Consider the following 18,857-nt stretch of genomic DNA (forward strand, 5'->3'; position numbering starts at 1 on the left):
TCTTATAGATTTTTAACCTATTAGAGAGATCCGGACTTAACACCAATAGCTTTAGACCTCAAAAATTGGTCCCCACTTAATCTGCGACCCCTTCTTTGCACCCAAAATGCCTCTTTAGATTCTTTTACCAAAAAAACCCCTCTACCTTTTTCATTTCCCAGAAACCTTTCAGCCTGATCATCCACGTGTTCAATAATTAAATTCTTTGAATTAAGCTTCGAGTTGATCTCTCCATCTTCCCACCTATTCACCTTCTTTCTTCCTCGGTTATTGAACATATCCAACAAACTGTTCCCACTCGCAAAAACATTCTTTTTATTACCAAAAGTGCCCTTGTTTTCAACCTCAACCAACTGAGACACTTTTCAACTTTGACCTGTTCATTTTAGATGCTTGAAAAAATCCGCTGCCCTCCTTCCATACTGCCATATTTTCAATCCATCTTGCCGGATATGTTCCTTTGACAACTAACCTCAAATTATAAAGTTCTCTACCAAACTAAAGCAACAGAGAAGCTGACACTAGGTGAGTTTCCTTTACCTCAACTGGGATACATGGAACAACAAGGTTCTTCCACGAAATTGTCCTTGGATCGGTGACTTGAATCTCCCACATGCATCCTCCACAACCAAAAGTGTTTGGAAACACCAGACATGCATGGGAATACCAAAGACATTTATCCACACCAAACTTTAGGGTCCCAAATTTCTTAATTCCCCAACTAATGGATTCTAGGGTTGGCAATTATAACCCTGACCCATTTGACCCACCCAATCCACCCCACTTGAAATCCACCCTTACCCACCCGTTTTAGTGGCGGGTCAGTCTTGACCCATTAGGGTCAAGGGAAAAAGGTCAGGGTGGGGTTGGGTCAATGGTACCCATTGGGTCAGTTGGGGTTTGGGGTTTTAAGGTTAGGGTTCGAAATTCTCTGCAAAGTGAAACTTTTCACTTCTGAGAAAATCAGATGCCACAACTCCAAGGTTAGGGTTTGAAGGGTTGGAAAGTTCCCCCAGACATGGTTCATAGGTTGATTCTCCACAACATCTCACCTCCGTCTTCACCAGAGAATAATCATATGGTGCTGCTGTAAGTTTAAGTTTCATTCCTATATTGTGTTGCAGAATATGGGAGTAAATATTACAGAAGATTGCGTTCATTTAGGGATAGTAAGAACGAGACTCACCAGAGATCAGAAGGCCTTGTTACAAGTGATATCAAATCATCAACAAAGATTTTAATCATTTAATATTCTAACCTAATCTGGAGTTGAAGCCTTGAAAATTTCTCTCAAAAAGTTCCAGTTCTGGTATTCTTTCTCGCTTTGAAACTCTTGAAAATGGTTCCACAGGTAAGTTGAATTTTAATGTTTTACTTTTGACGTGAAATTAGAAAAAGAAAAGAGATTCAGAGATTAGGAGAATCAATATGATAAATTGAATATGTATATTCTTCAGACTGCTGTGGTGCTGCCACAACTTGCTACATCTCATCCAAGACTTGCGCTTCCCACAAGTACTTCAAGACTTAAGGGTGTTTCTGACGTTCCCTTGCCACTGCAATTCTGTGCCTCTGTTTTCTTCACCAAGGCCAATTTGTTTTCTGTCTTTCTGCATTTTTTTTTTATATTTTTCTTCATTTTTGTACTTTTCTATAAGTTTTGTTTTGTTTTTTTTTTTGCATTTTAGTGTTTTTCTATATTTTCTATTTTATAATTTCTTTGTTTATTTTTTTTGTAATTTAGGTATTTTCCTATATTTTATGTTTTTTTTTTTGCATTTTTATGTTTTTCTATATTTTTTGTTTATTTTCTGTTGTTTGTATTTTTTCTGTAATTTTGCTTTTTCATATTTCTGCAATTTTTATATTTTGTTATTTTCTGCATTTTATATTTTGAATTTTATATGATTTTATATTTTTGTTATATTTTTCTTTTATATGTTTTATGCATTTTATATGTTATCTGCAATTTCTTCATTTTTTATAATTTTCTTTTATTTTTACATTTTAAATGTGGGTAAACGGGTCATATGGGTGGGTTAGGGTGGGTCAGGGTCAGGGTGGGTTGTGACCTGCTAATATGCATTAAATATGGGTAGAAATGGGTTAGTGGGTTAATATGGGTGGGTTGATACTCAACCCTTACCCAACCCAACCCAACCCACACATTTGCCACCCCCAATGGATTCCACCTCCCCAATCTAAGTTCTGGGCATCAAGATTGATTTTGTTGATGACTAAGAACGCCCAATGCTTTGTCTCACTTCCAAAAGAGAAGAAAGAAACTTGCATTGAGTTTCCTCACCTGAAAGGACCTACTTGGCTTCCATTCAGCTGATGCCCAAGAGCTCACCTCTTCGACATCTGGATCAGATTTCACAAACCATCCAACCAAACACTTTCCAAGCAGCCTGAGACGATCGAGCGTTCCTTCAGCCAAACATACAATTATTTTCTTTTTTTTGATCAATCACCTACAATTATTTCTCTCATCGTTTTATTTCATTCTTCATTTTCATTTGAAGCAAAACCCTTTTTTCTCTCTCAATGCTCTCTCAGCCTGAGACAATTGAGCATTCCCTCAGAATATTGCTCTAGTGGGTCCATGTTTCTTCTTACTCTATAGCCTTGATTGAATATAGATGTATTATTTATGGGATGGGATGGGTTGGGTATGGAATCTCTTTTTAATTAGACAGGCCAGGTTTGGGATGGAATGCTTTTGGGTTGCTTCAGGTTGAGTCAAAAACCATACTAGATCTGACCCATTGACATCAAGGAACATGCTCATTTTTGAAGGAAAAGTCTTGGTTGTGAAGAAGAATTGTGGCTGATATTTGCTCAATTGTGGTAGAATTTGTCCTTTCTTTGCAGTAAGAAGGCCAAGGTTCTTTGGAGTGTCATTCCTTTTGTGGTTGGGAATTCTGGGATATTTAGAAAGAAAGTAACATATTCATTTTTGAAGGAAAAAGCTTGGTTCTACAGAAGAACTGTTATTGATTTTTGCTCAATGGTGTTAGAATGGTTATTTGACCAACTTGAATTTGAATATTGATAGAGTATGTCTTGGTTCTAATTTGTGGGTGACTTTATATTTAGTTAATAGGCTGAATAGTTTCTTTTATTGTGATGTGATATTTGGTGAAATCCCATTTTATGTTTTCTTTGGTGAAATTTCTTCACCCATTTTTGTGCATTGTATTCTCTTTTATTTTAATAATAGTTCAAATTAATATAAAAAAGCTCCCAAAAGAATTCAATGGATCCAAAAGTTGGGATACAATGAGAAGGATAATCCCATAAGTTGGGATGTTTTGTAATTCCAAGGATGAGAGTAGGCTTCTTCCTAAGAGATTAAGAGAAAGGAATTTGGCCCTTAAATGTGAAAATTCTCAAAGTAAAGGAAAAATTTATTACATTTTGTGTAAACAACACATGGTTTTTGGTGCTAATGGGTATGATTCTTGTCCTGCTAACTTGAGTACTATATTGTGCCCCTAGCTCATAAATGGTATGTTCATTCAGTTCCTTGCTTATGCATTGTGGTCACGGGAGAAGGGGTTTAGTGATAGGATAATTATTTGATGGGGAGGTCTTCTTTGGCCAGTAAGTTTCCTGGGCTTTCTCCTCTTCTCCTCTCAAAGAGCAGCTTGTCTGATTTTTTCCCCTCATCATCTTCTATGGCACTGTATGATTGATAAGGTCAAGTCTCTTAGTGAGTTCTTAAAAGAGGTTCTAAGTGTTCCTACTGATAATGATGGTATACTGGATCTAGAGATGGGTGGTTATTTCTCTTGTCTTTATTATTATGTATAGACATTGTACTTGGAGAATAGGGAATCATTGAACTACTTATTTATCCACTATTATTTAGCTAGACAGTTCCTGATTCTTCTATTGTATAATAATCCTTCTCTGAGGATATTTTGGATTTGAATAGAGCTCTTGTACTCTGTCAATGTGTATATGTATTATGTAATTTCTTTGCAATGCTATATTGTACATGGTGGGAGAACTTGAGACTTCTCCAAGACTGGTTTCATTGGAATATGTGATCGATTGTATTTTGTGATCGACAATTTTAAAGAGTTTTTGATTGACTGGATTTTTAGGGAGTGGTATAATGTCTCTGGGTTGGATGTTTTACAAGATGATAGTTCTTCCATCTCTTTCTCAAATTTCAATATATCCACAAGTTTGCATACATTATTCTTTTCATTGCAACTGTATATTTTTTTGTTGTCATACTTGTCCATTTATAATTGGATAAATTACTGGAACTAAGGTTGGTCAATACACCGACCATTGTGTTCTAAGTTGAGATGCAAAATAGATGTTTTGTATCTTTTTGATGTTAACTCCTTTATGTCTGTCCACTTACTTTCCATTGTAGTCCATAAATTGATAATCTTTCTGTTGGGAAATAATTTGTCATCTGTTTGATTAAGAGTTGTGAAAATGCAGATCACAAAGAACTCTAATTATTGAGGATGTTGTATGCACTAATGCGCTATTGACAATTCATCCTGCATAATTAGATTAAGTGGTGTTTGATAATTAAGAACTCTAATGTTTAAAAAGGCAAAAGGCTATATTTCAGGTCTGAAGTGTAAAAAGTGGTAGATATTTTTTTTAGAGCCTCTGAAGTGAAAATATAAGAGCATTTGTGTTAGGGTGTTCTTTCAGCATCTAATAACTGCCTATTTTGCTATTTGGCCCCTGGTAATAGGTTGTTGGGATCTTCTTCTTTCTCCCGTCCTATTACTCTTCCTCGGCCTCTTTCTTAGTTGACAAAATACAACAGAGCACTGTTCCTCTTCAACCTCGAAACGTGGTAGAACACAATTACCGTTGGTGCCTGTGATGCTCGGTGGAGAAGACACGATGTGGACGATAATGGTAGAAGATGGTGTTTTCTTCTATCATTGGAGAGGAAATAACTTGAATTAGGGCTCAAAAATTAGGTTTAAAACAAGGGGTAAACCGTAAACATGAAGCGAAAAAAAAAAAAAGAATGGGTAAACATAGATCATTTTAAAAAGTTATAGGGGTATTTAGGACTCTGGCTAGGTTCTGAAACGTGTATGATCGCGCCAAGTGACTAGGTCATGTCTTACCGTTTCAGACCTATTTTATCTATCAGAGTTTGTGTTGAGACCAGAGACCTAAATACAAGCAGGTTGCACTTGCACGTTTGAAAAGCTAGTTTTTCAGAGCATTATACGTTTGAAAAATGTTAAAAGGTATGACATTTTATTTATTTGAAGGCGTATGGCATTTTATTTACATTTCTACCAACCATCATCATCATCACTATGCCCATAATCAACATCAGATTCTTACATCTAGTTATTCGAGTATTGACTATTGATACCACCACCACCTCCTGGCTCCTACACCATCATCATCATCATCATTATGCTCATCATCAGCATCATATTCTTATTGTAGTCATCTAGTTATTCAAACATTCCAGTCCACTGTTCTTAGGATTTCTTGTATTTGGATAATGAACCTACACCATATCTAGGGAGAATTTTGGCGAAGGTTTCCAATAGTTCATGTGGTTTCTAAGTCATAGACCAGAATTTTCGTTGTTGTTATGGATCGGAATTGTTAATGGTTTCTGGTCACAGAAACTTTAGGCCCCATTTGGCATCATTCTGTGGGAGTGTTCTTCGCGTTTCTGACGTTCCCATAGAACAGGAACACGTTTGGCATGACATTTTCAATCGTTCTGTGCTTTATTTGGAGTGGAATGACACATTCCTAGCTTGTTTTTTTTTTTGGAGTGACCATGATGTCACTCCGTAGGAGCAATAAACTGGGAACACACGGTTCCCATGACGTCATATCGATACGCGTATTGGGCATTTCGATACTTGTTTTCTTACTGTTTTTTTTATTTTTTTTTTCAAAACTGCTTCAGGGGAGCTGGTCTAGGACCCCTCCATCCTCTGAACCGGTCAGACCCCCGATACACCCACTGTAGGGGCGTATTGGAAGGGTCCCGGAATGATACGTATTGGCCGATATGGGCCGATACGTAATGATACTTCGAACCTTGTCCCCATGTGTTGAGTGGGGTTCCAATGGTAACTTTGCAACTTTGTAGCCATAAGAAAGCCCTAGTCGAGCTTAATGGGGTTCTTCTTCTTCCTAGTGTTGACACACTCTCAAGCCTTTGCAGAGCTTCAACCAGGTTGCAATCGTTCGATCGGTTGTGTTTTTTAGCCGGTCTTCTTGAAATTAATCTTCACCATCTTTCTGCCGCACAGGTAAGAGCCTTCACTCCTTGATTAGTTCATTTCTTAGTGCTTTTTATCCTTGTTTATTTTTTATTTTCATTATCTTTATTTAACATGCAATTTGCTTGCTTATTGTAAAAATGTATTAGGTTTGAACTTCCTCTTTAGATTAGATTAACAAAAAAAAGTATTGATTTATGCCATTGAATTGATCTGGCTTATTTAAGTGGTTTGATCAGATCGAACCACTGGTCTTAGCCATTCAAATGAACTATCATGCATGATCTAAACTCTAAAGGCTGATCTGGGTTCTCCCACCTTCAAACTTGTGGTTCTCCCACCTTCAGATTGAACCACCGGTCTTAGCCATTCAAATGAACTGTCATGCATGGTCCTTTTTAATTACTTTTGAGGACTTGTTCAAGAATGGGTTTGAAAAACTAATCTTAAGATTAACAACGTATCATAACGCTGTTTCTGTGTCTTTAGAATAGAAACTTGCTCCTAAGGAACAAATTGCCAAACACTAGTGTCATTCCCCAAGAACTAGAAATTCCATTCCTGATCTGGAGGAGGAATTTCTCCAGGAATAGGAACAGGCAAGAACAATTGCAAACGGGGCCTTAGTTGCTTTTCTTAGATTTATCTAAAAAAGTGGCTCCTTTTGCAATGTTACTAATCAGTGTTTTGGAACTTGAACCGGGCTAAACCACTTGGACTGTTTGAATTGCAATCCCATCTGATCTCAAAATTGGGTTTCAGATTGAATGGGTCTTCTAGCAAGTAGGGCTGCAACTTGGGTCAGGTTAGTCTGAATTGGCTTGAAAAGTTTTAACTTTGGATTGGGCTTGGCCAACCTAGCCTAACTTGAGCCTGACTTAAGTTCATATAAATATTAGGGTAAATTATAGATAGGTACCTTATACTTTGGGGTAGTGACAGATAGGTACCTTGAACTTCCAAATGTGACATTTGAGTTCCCTGAACTCCCAGAAACAGACACCCTAGTTCAGCTGTTAGTACTCTATCAGTTGTATGTAGCATGTGAAGTAATATGCGATTTTAAACATTTCAAAATACCAAAACTACCCTTGTGTATTTTCACCTTGCATTTTTATTTTTAGGTGGCAACAATGTTGGATGCTCTTCCTTGGTGATGATGTTCTCAAGTGGACAGAACTTATGCCAGCATTCTTGGATAAATTAAAAATGGAGTACAACTAGGGATTTCAGTACTGTAGCATTTTCCGGTGACGATTTTATTTTGCTAGTGAAGTCCTTTTGTTGAACTCAATCCTCACAAGCAAAGTGCTTTTCATTAAACTCAGCCCCCTTTGGCTTCTCTCTAGGGAACAGAATGAGCAGTAGTGCTGCTTAGACCGAAGAGAACCCAACTAAACTGGAGTTGTTTTAGCCATTTCTAATTTTTTGTTTTCAATAATTCTAAAAAAATATATGGGCATTTTGATAATTTTATCATACATTATAATGTGGATTAATAGCATTGAACCAACGTGTTTATTTTTGGGACTTCAGGGCATTAAGGTGTTGCATTTGAAAGTTCAAAGTAACTATTTGTCACTACCCCAAAAGTACGGGATATATATAAGAATGCAATGTGAAACTTTTTTTGGACTAAAATTATCCTCTACTTTGTTTGAGAAAGGGTATAAAAGCTATTTTATTACAATTTTAATGCTAGTTTTAATGGCTACTAAAATGCCTATAATTATGTATTTAGTCAATCTCTAATGGTAAGGGTTGAAAATGTAACTTCAATTATTATTTCCCACCTCATTTAATCCCCTCTCATTAAGTCTTATACTTAAATTGTTAACTTCCATTTTTTTTTTATTAAATTAGCTCTATGTCAATATTTTTAACAATATAAACCCATATATTTTAAAACTGATTAAAAAATAAAACCATTTTTAATCCAAGTGGTGGCTAAGCAATTCAACCATTCGAAACAAATTGATCAACCTACAAAGTCATAGTTAGGTAATAAAATTTTTAAAATAGAAATAAACATAGAAACTTACAAAAAATTAGACACACTTATGATATTTTTATTAATCAAACTAAAAAAATAATTATAATAAACAAAAAATATTTTTATTGATAATGAAAATGAAATACATAATTTAAAACTAACAAAAAATGAAATTGTTTTATTGTTTGGTAAGGATCAATAGTTCAAATTTTGAGTCAAACATGTTAATCTTTAATGTCATAAATAAATAATAAAAGTGAATAAAATATAAAATATAAAAATGAAAAAAAATACATAAATTTTGCAAAAATACATTTAGGCACATGTATAATATCATATATTTATCATATTAAACAAAAAGTAAGTGTAAGATATTAGAATTATTTTTACACAAAAATATAAAAATGTTATAGAAAAAATTTGACACATCTATAATTCTATATGTACAGTACTATTAAAAATATTAATGAGATTGTGGAACTTTCTTTTGACTAAAATATGAATAAATAGGCCTATTAATGATACTTGAAACTTCACAACAACTTGATCCAATTATCACATATTTGGATGAAATGTTTATGTAATCAGATTTGGATTTGCAATCAACATCTAATTAATAATAAAAAATAAAAAATACATAAAGTTTATTAAAAAATTTAGATACATTATTACTATCATTAAGCACTTGCACACTTACAATTTTAATTTCAAAGCAAAATTTTGTTAATTCATGATAATCATGTCTTTTATTTATGTAATATATAATCATGCTAAAACTGAATTGACCTCTCCATCTTTGATACTAGGAAATAATGACATGTAACAAGAAGAGATAGGGAAGTCGGGCCAACTTGAGCCCAACCCCATAGGTTAGAGTAGGGGTGAGCATGGGTCAATTTGGTTTGGTTCCATGGTAGAGCCTGAAAGCTATCCTATAGGGGTTGGTTCCAGGTTTTTGGAACTAGAACCTACCTTGTAAAGGTCGGTTTTGGCCTTGGTGGTTCCAAGGTCTACTCATGAAACTTTTTCTTTGTTTACTCTGCTCTTGGAAACAAAAAATATGTTCTTTAAAAACTTGATTCAACAAATATGATATATATAGTTTAAAACTTATATTATCTTTATTGATTAAATTGAGTAAGTTAATATGTAGGCTATCATTATGTGGTTCAAAACTTATAATTTAAATTTAAATTTTGTAAATATTACCTTTTACATTACTCATTATACACATTCAAATATTAACATGAAAATAAATGATCAAATCACTTAAAGTAATTTGATGGTTAAGTGAGACTATGGCCTTTGTAACCATGAGTGTTTGGGTTCAAATCTTCATATCCCCAAAGTATTTTGGGGTTTATTTCAAGGTAAGTTCATTTCCAAGGCAGGTTCCACCAAGACCAACCAAGGTCGATTTATCGGGTTAGTTCGGGTGGGATAAACCCCTAAGCCCTAGAACTAGCCTAGGTGGATGTCGATCCCAAGAATTTGTAACCATACCCTACCCTATAATAGATCGAGTAGGATTGATCAAGGTCAATTCAAGATTGATTCCATTCAATTCTGGGTAGAACCTAGGGGTGTCCATGGTTTGATGGGCATATTTTGGAAACTGAACTGGTGGTACTAATTTTTCCATTTCTCCAAATCGAAATTGAACCGGTACCACTGATTAACCAATTCGTCGATTTCAGTTTTTGACCAGTTTGATTTGTTAGTTTTTATATTTATAATATATATTATATAGATATATGTATAATATTACATTATAAATAATAAATGATATATAATATATTTATAAATAGATTATTATAAATATAATATAAGTATATATTTATATATAATATATAGAAAATATGTGACATATATTAAAAATATATATATAATATACATATAAATATATATACCGGTCGGTTCAGTTAATCGTTGTTTTTTTTGTAGGTTAACTGAAAACCGAACTGGTCCTTTGGTTTTTCAAAAAATCTAAACTAAAACCGAATCGATTGATTCGGTTAACCGCATTTTGCGATTTGATTTCTCGATTCGGTTCGGTTTTTCATGGACACCCCTAGTAGAACCTATCCATTTGTTGACCCCTAGGTTGGAGTTAGGATTAGGGGTTCAAAAGTTTAGGTTGGATTAGATTTGACTTCAACCTAGGAATGGCAACAAGGCGGGGATCATATTCCCCGACCCTGACCCCCAATTATGAAATTAACCCCTGTCTCCATTCCTGATCCTCGTCGGGGATAAAGTTTGTCCTCCATCCTTGATACCCGATGGGAATGGATTCCTCGCGGGACTTGAATCTCTGAAATTTTTTTAGATATCAGTATTTATTTGAAAAATAAATTTACTTAAAATAAATAAAAATTTTAAATTATAAATAATTTTTTAAATATATTTTGCAGAAATTTCTATTAATTTCCGTCCTTGTCCTCACCCCACCAAAATGGGAAAATTGCCATCCCTACTTTAACCTGACTTGTACCCGTACAGCGGTACAAGATTTCATAAAAGACAAGTTGATTGAAGAACTAAATAAATGAAAAGGAGAATAATAAGTGAGAGCGGGATGATTTGACCAAAATTTATCGAGTAATGAACGAATGATTTGACGGGAACAAAGTAAATAGTGAGAATCCGAGGGTATATATCTACAATTAATACTATAGACGCGCAAATGCAAACAAAAGAATAATGGAAAGCCTCTGTATTTTGAATTAAATCAAAGAGTGAAAAGTTAAGAGGGGTTGTCACATGACTCCCTCGGTCTTGTGAATTATCCATGAGATGAGAGCCAGAGCGTTCTGGTTCTTGGATTCCCAATTTCCCATTGTATCAGTTTATTGGCTCCTCCTGTCAGAACATAGCAACGTTAACGTCACGGAACCCATAAGCCTTGGCATTGTTCAGCCTCGGATTCTCTTTTCCACAAATTGTTTCGACATCCATACCCACAGATCACTACCATCATTGTATTCCCATGAATTACACAAGTCCTATGTGCAATTATAATGTCAGTGGGCAGAAGGATAGCAGATCCGAGCTCTATTATTCATCCCATGGTTTCATTTCTCAAGACTCCACCAATAGCTTGAAGTCCCATATAGTCCTCGCAAAACCGTCTTTCATACCATCTTGAGTGGTATATTGAGAATATCTCCATAGTTAGACAATTTTGTGAGATCAATCCAAATTCGAACAATTCAACCTAAAAAATATATATATGAAAGTTGAAACAGGTCGGATCTCTTGAAAGCCAAAATGGTATAAACATCCCCAAGAGAATTTATATTGATCAAAAACAAAATCATATAGACAATTTATTACTTGGGTGTTTGGTTTGAGAGCATTTCACAGGTGTTTCCCATTTATAAGTGTTTGGTCTTGTATCTTATTTGAAAAAAACACAAAAAATTGTATTTGGTGTAGGTGTAAGTTAGTTGGTCAAATAAAGTGGTTTAAGTTGTTACTATAATATATTTATTATTGACAACTGTATGACATCTCAAAAAAGGTGTTACCTTTTTCAAACTTCAATGTACTTGGTTATGCATACGTTTATAGATGAATAATCATTTATTACCTTAAACGTTTATTTATATTACTTTAAATATTTTTTACTTTTCGCCTCAAATTAACACTCCATAAAAGCATTTCGTTTCAAAAAATACTGGGGCATTGGGGGAAATGATAATTTGATGTTTTCCCAAATGCCCATGCACATAAATAAAAACATTTCAGTTTTTTAGTGTTTATTTGATGAATGGTGAAACCAAACAGTGGTTTCATATGTAATAAAACACCAATATGCCTATGTGGTGCTGATGTGGCAATTTTCAATAAATGCCTACGGAACCAAACACCCTCTTGATGGTTCAGGATTACTAAGGCAATTCAAGAACCACTGGTTTTGACTATTCAAGAAATGCCTCTTTTCTCGAATCCCAAATTTATCATTGCAGCAATGTATTTTTTTGAAAACGTTGCACCAACACAATTTTTTAGCGTTTTTGTTTTTTTTGTTTAGCATGCAAGGTTTGAAATTTCGATACATATTAGGCCGTATCGATCGATATATTGTATTGGGGGCTTCTCGATATGCCCCTATGAGGGGTGTTTCGGGGTTTAACCCGGTTTAAGGGACAGGCCTTAAACTGATCCCTCTAAACCAGGTTTAAAAAACTAAAATGAAAGGAGTATATCTCTTATACTTGTATATTAAATTTAAGAAGGCATACTCTTAGCAGAGGGGTGATGTGTAGTTATCTTTTTTTTTTGTGGTAGAATGAAGCAAGATTTTTCACCCATAACTTTCCCCTTTACCTCTTTTTCCCCAAACTGCTGGTTGCGGGACTTGATTCCACATCAATGCTGGAACAACCCAGCTAACACACCACTGAGCCAGTCCTCTGTTGGTTATTTATTGTTTATCTGTGGTGTATTTTGAAAATGGAATTGGGATCTGCTCCTCACATAGGGCGCCTCACAGATACATTCCAGCGTGTATTGAGAACATCTCCCGTAAATAATTAGTATGGGAGATGCTCTCAATGCACCGTGGGGTGTGCCTGTGAGGTCGGTATGAGGTGCCATGAGTGAGGAGCAGATCCAGTCTCTCCAAAATGAGTATTCTCAAAAGCATAGTATGTAAAAAAGAGCAGAGTAAATTGTCTACGGTTTTATTTGTAGAACTGGGCGACGCGGTAACTTCATATTTGTGTGGCATGGCAATATGCAAATATGGCATCAATATAGCAGGCTGATGTGGTTATATTGTGATTGGCCCACCATCATCCAATCTCCAGCTTCCCCAGAGGAAATTTTGTAAGAATATGTAATAAATAAAATAAAAATACCAAAATACCTCTATATTTTAGTATAGGGGAGATTACATATATGGAAAGACCAAAATACCCTTATATTTTCATTTCTATGATAGCAGTGGTTTCGTTCTTTTCTCTCCCAAAGAAAAAAAAAAAAACTGCTTATTTTATAAAGTGTTTGATTGGCAAGAAAACTATGGAAAAAAGCAATAGCTAATGGGCTCCATCTACCCATTTTACGTTCTGGACTCAAATTTCTCCTATTCTAAAGTGGCTTTTTTCCAGTAAAAATTAACTAAAGCTTAAAAGTTGAAATAAAATAGATTTAATTGCCGATTCCAATCCACTTTATTAGCCCAACCCAACTCCTTTTAATTTTCTCTCATCCATTAATACACTTTCTGCACAACCAGTAAGTAGCAAAAAGCAGGAAAGAAACAGCTTTACTTTCTCACAAACTGAATCATGGCGTAGTTAGAAAAACAAATACATGATTACAAAAATTCTTCCCCCAAGAAGTTAAATAATATAATACAAAAAGCATGGACCTGTTTTTAAGGATGGGAAGACCATTATCTAGGAACCCCAGAATCTGGTATCCTTGAATTCGGACACCTTTTGTTGCATCTAGAAATCTGCATAGTTTGTTGTGGGTTCTAGCCCAGCCAACTGAATTAATAATCAACATATATTCTTTCTGTGTAGGTCTTATGCAACTTCATTGGAGACAATTTCAATATGCTGAAATTATAGAGAAGGAATGAGAATGAGAAAAAGTAAAGACAAAAGTATGTCAAATTAGAGTATTTACTTGAACTGGAAATAGATGAAAGAGATGAAGCATCCAGTACTAAGTCAATATAAAATTTCATGACTGTGAGGCTCTGCCAAACCTGGTTTATTTTAAGAAGAGTAGAGAAAGGCAGTCAACAACAATGATGGACACGTTAAAATTTGAGATAAGAGTTTGTTTTGTTATGAAGATGGCCTTCTTGGTTTCTTCTTCCTGACTGTGAGACTCTGCCAAACCTGGTTTATTTTAATCAGAAGAGTAGAGAAAGTCAGTCAACAACAATGATGGATACGTTAGAATTTGAGATAGAGTTTGTTTTGTTATGCAGATGGCCTTCTTCTTCCTAGTCATTTCTTTTAACCAATTGAAAGAGGGGACTGATTTAAGCACATGACACATCCCATCTTTTTTGTAAACTAGACTAGAAAGTGGAAACATCATGGTTTTCAAATCATCACTGACTCGAATGGTCAGACCGTTCAGCCTATAAACCGTCAAGGCAACCAGTTCTGTTCATGACATAGTTTAATTGCCTAAAGCTAATGGTGAGTTTCAAAAAAAGGATGGCCTGTGCTTTGGAGGCAAATGAAAGTATTAAAATATGGGATCGATGAGGAACACTGAACTGGCCTGTGTGAATCTAATCAATCATATGGCTGTTCAATCTAGAAAGGAATAGGAGAATTCCTACCCACATTTCATAAGATGAATCAAATGGAATATGAGAGGGAATGTCAGTGGACTTTTGGTCAGAGCTGTTATTTAGAGATCACTCTCTTATGGACGTATTCCTGGTTAACAATGTAGGTGCTGTTTAGTACAGTGGGCGCTTCAAGTAGAAATAATTAATTCTGTCACCTCAGCAATCAGCATCGTGTAAGCATTTTGACTTTAAAGATTAAAAACCTGTTTGGTTTGAAACTTTTTGTAATAAAATCTGACGTCCTGCTATACCTTCCAAAGCAGCTGTTAATGGTGTGGTCAGTAATGTCAGGTGAATGTCTTACTATAAGCAACCTAATCAGAAGTAAGCTACCGGAGAATATCCTTCTGGGCTGGCATTTGAAGGAAATAAGCATAAGGAGCAAATTACTAGATCTGGTCCATGTTTCTCTTTGTGGTGACATGGATGGTTTGGTTGGTGTGAACGAAAGTGCTGAATATTTGAGAACAAATCAGTTTTGATGAGCTTCTCCTGAGGAAGCTATGGTATCTCTTAGATCATGGTTATTTGTTATTAAGCAACATCTCAAGGAAATTCTCCATGCCTCCCATTTTGATTTCGATCACATTAGTATATAGATTTACTTCTTGTGTACAGTCTAACAATTTGTACAGAACCTCATTGATGTACATTTGTTCTAATACCTTGGCCATTCAGAAACCTAAAACATTTGTTTATTTCTAAATCACATATGTTATAATTATCCCACCTTTAGGGCTTTTTTTTTCTGTTAAGTTTGAAAGAAGATGATATTACTAAGTGTAATTTTGCTTACTGTTTTTCTTTGTTTAACCATGTAGCATATTTCGAAGTTAATATGAGGCAACTTTTTTGGGTCCATAATTCTATATAAGACAACTGTGGAGAAGGCTAGTACTCTGGAACCCTGCTTTATTTTAGTAGCAGATCATGTACTTTGTAGTTTTTGTTGTTCTGATGTAGGTCTTAGGTTCATACTGACACTTATAATCAGTGTTTTCAACCCACCCTTGACCCGACCGATTAAACTGTTTAAATCGTCACCTGATCATGATTCTGGGTCTGGTTTTAATAAAATTCAGAATTTTGTCAAAAATCATTGACCAAATAAAAAATCGTCTGATTTTAGTAAAATACTGACAGAGAACGGTCTGGCCCATTCGACCCAGGCGGTTGAATCAGTGACCCATGACTCGGAGGCAAAAACAATTTGGCCTCCGGGCCAGTTTTTAAAACATTGCTTATAATACTTTTTTATTATAATTATTGGGAAAAATGAGTATGCATGACACCACGTACAATGGTGTAGAAAAGACTAAACAGATTAACCTTCCAGAAAAAAAAAAAAAAACTACAGGTGCTAAGCCTTTCCTATATAAAAATTCCCTTTAAGTCTCTTTATTGAACTAAGGCTGTGTTTGGTTTGAAGGAAAAAGTAGGGAAATGTAAGAAAGCATTTACAAACCTTGTATAGGTTTCCTTATATTTCTGTTCCTTTCCCTACCTTTGCCTTCAAACCAAACATAGCCTACATGTCGTTTGTTTTTCTTGGATCCCATCTTATTGGGCTGAAATGAATGCAAGGATCCAAGTTATATTGTAAGGAACAAGAAGTCATTCTTCCACTTCTCCATCTAATAACATTGGCAGAATTCCTTACAATCGAAAGAAAGGAAATTGAACTAATTAAGGGGCCTTTTGATAATAGCTGAAGTGGCTGAACTGAAATACTTATTTGCTTTGTGTTTTTAGTGAATAAAAGCTTAAGCTGGATAAATTACCATACCCTTGAATAGTTTATTATTAATTATTTTATTAATTAAAATACAAAGCCATAATCCTAAGTTGGTTATTCTAACTGCAATAAGAAGAGTAGAACCTTTGTCTTAGTTGAATAGACATTACCAATGGATTCAGTAAATACCCCACAAATTCCGCTATCCCTTTTGGACTAACACCCCCCCCCCCCCCCCTTGTGGGTCTGAAGATGTATTACACACAGTTCCTTAGAAAAGCTTTTTTTTTCTTCCTCTTTTATCTTTTGATTTGTTCCCAACAATGATCCATGTGTGATATGCAATTTTAATTAGTACCAATGGACTTCCCCTATACAAGTTAGAAAAGAGATTTTATGAATAGGACAATTTTGAATGGCAGATCCAACCTTTACACATGTTTGTTAATTAAGTCCACAGTGAGCCATTTCCTGGTGCAACGGTTAAACCTCAGGCTGGCAAATGTGTGAATATGGGTTTGAATCTTAGAACCGTCATTTTGTGCAGAAAATACTAAAGATTAGGTCGATATACATTCTACTCTTTCAAGACCCTGTATCACTTTGGACCATCATTGGATATTGACCCTTTTAATAAGTTGAAAAGGATATACAATACCTAACAAAATTGATTATTACCCTTCAAGAAAATATTAATTAAAGCAAAACCCTCAGTCCCACAGACACGTGGCTAGGCTTCAAACTCAGACTAAAGGCTATTAATTAAAATACAGTGGTGTGGGTCCCACACTATCTCTAAAATCGTGTCGTTTTCTATAATTCAAATTAAAAAGTTAGCTGAATCACAAACCCAATTTCCTAACTCAAATAAAAAGCCCACTTTAAAATGGGTTTCAGGATGTTACATTAGATTAAACCTAATTCACATGGACAGAGGGTCCCAAATAAAAGGCTTACATATAGTTGCCCCATACTCAGTAGTGGGTCATTAGCTTTGGATCAGTCAGTTTCAGTCTTGTTAAGGATGTGCATCTGTGGCAAGTTATGTCTATGAGCAATTGAGTATTGACATATGTCCATATTGAATAATTAATCACCCAACCATCTTCTCTTTTCTCCTCAATGATGTGGGTAAAGTGAAGGAAACAACATCAGCACCCAAAAAGAAAAATTAATATGAGTATTGGCATAGCTCATTAAATGCTAAATTAAATTGGGTATCCCATTAGAGCTTGCATCATTAATTATAATTTGAAAAATCATTGAAAGTTGGACCTTATAAAAGGAGACAAATGTAATTTAAAGTTTTTGAGTAGTCTCTTGAATAAAATTTGGTTCCTCATCAGATAAAAAGATAAAATCATGGATGGAATCAATTGGTAAACAATCATAATCTACATGAATGCAGAATACATACAGTGATTGTTACATGGGATCCCTCAGCCAACGTAAAATTCAGCCTTCCTGCAAGCTTAAACTAATATAGAAACAAAGCATTAATTATAGGGTGAAAGATTTAGACATATCGTGAATTTTCATAAATTGATTTAAATGTGACTTGAGTTTTTTAAAAAGGCTTAGGCCCTGTTTGATGATTAAGTAGTTATTAAAAGAAGTACTTGTTGCATAAGTATTTTTTAGAAGTACTTATTGTATAAGTATTTTTTAGAAGTACTTATTTTAATAACCACTTAAGGCTATTTGATGATCTATTTGTCAAATCACTTATTATGTTTTTAAGCACTTATTAGGGTGGGGATGTTTGGTAAGCTATTTCCCCCATAAGTGCTTATATTGACCCAAATAACAATTAGCCCTCACTTCACTCATACATATATACAATGTTTTTCACATATTATGCTATACATTTAAATGAAAAAATGCCACATCATGACAACGGAGAACCCATGTGAACTCACATGTAAATCGCCATGTGGACCCATATAATAATGATGATGATGATGACAATAATAATAATAATAATAATAATAATTGTTTGCATCATTTTCAACATTATTGTTTGCATAAAAAATAATTAAAACAATGTCAAAAAAAATACAAAAATCAAGAAAAAAAATCTATAACCCAAATATTTCAACATATGTTTGCATCATTCTTAACATCAAAGTGCAGCCAAATATTCATCCAATGTCAACAATTCTTTTGCATGATTTTTAACAAAAAAAATTTCGGATTTCTCATATGAAACCAAAATATTTTCGAACCAGACAAATAATCATACAAAAAAATAAAAAAAAACACCAAAAATGGAGGGGAGGAGTTGGGCGAGCTAACCTCCTTGTCACCGGTGGCTGGAAGGTGAGATTGTCACCGTTAAACTCTTCCAAAGTGCAGATTTGCGAACACATCAAACAGGAGAGTTTCAAGTTAAAAAAAAACAAGAAAATGATTTAATGAGGAGAAAAACTTCACAAAATGTAAGAAAATGGCAAAACAACAGGTTCGCCAGCCATTTTTCCTCACCGCCGATCGTCATTGGTGGACCTGTAACTGGATGCGCCGCTACTTGGTTCGCTATCTTCAAATGAGAGG

Source organism: Nelumbo nucifera, chromosome 1 (assembly GCF_055504915.1).
Source record: "Nelumbo nucifera cultivar China Antique chromosome 1, China Antique-T2T, whole genome shotgun sequence".
NCBI classification, from domain to species: Eukaryota; Viridiplantae; Streptophyta; class Magnoliopsida; order Proteales; family Nelumbonaceae; genus Nelumbo; species Nelumbo nucifera.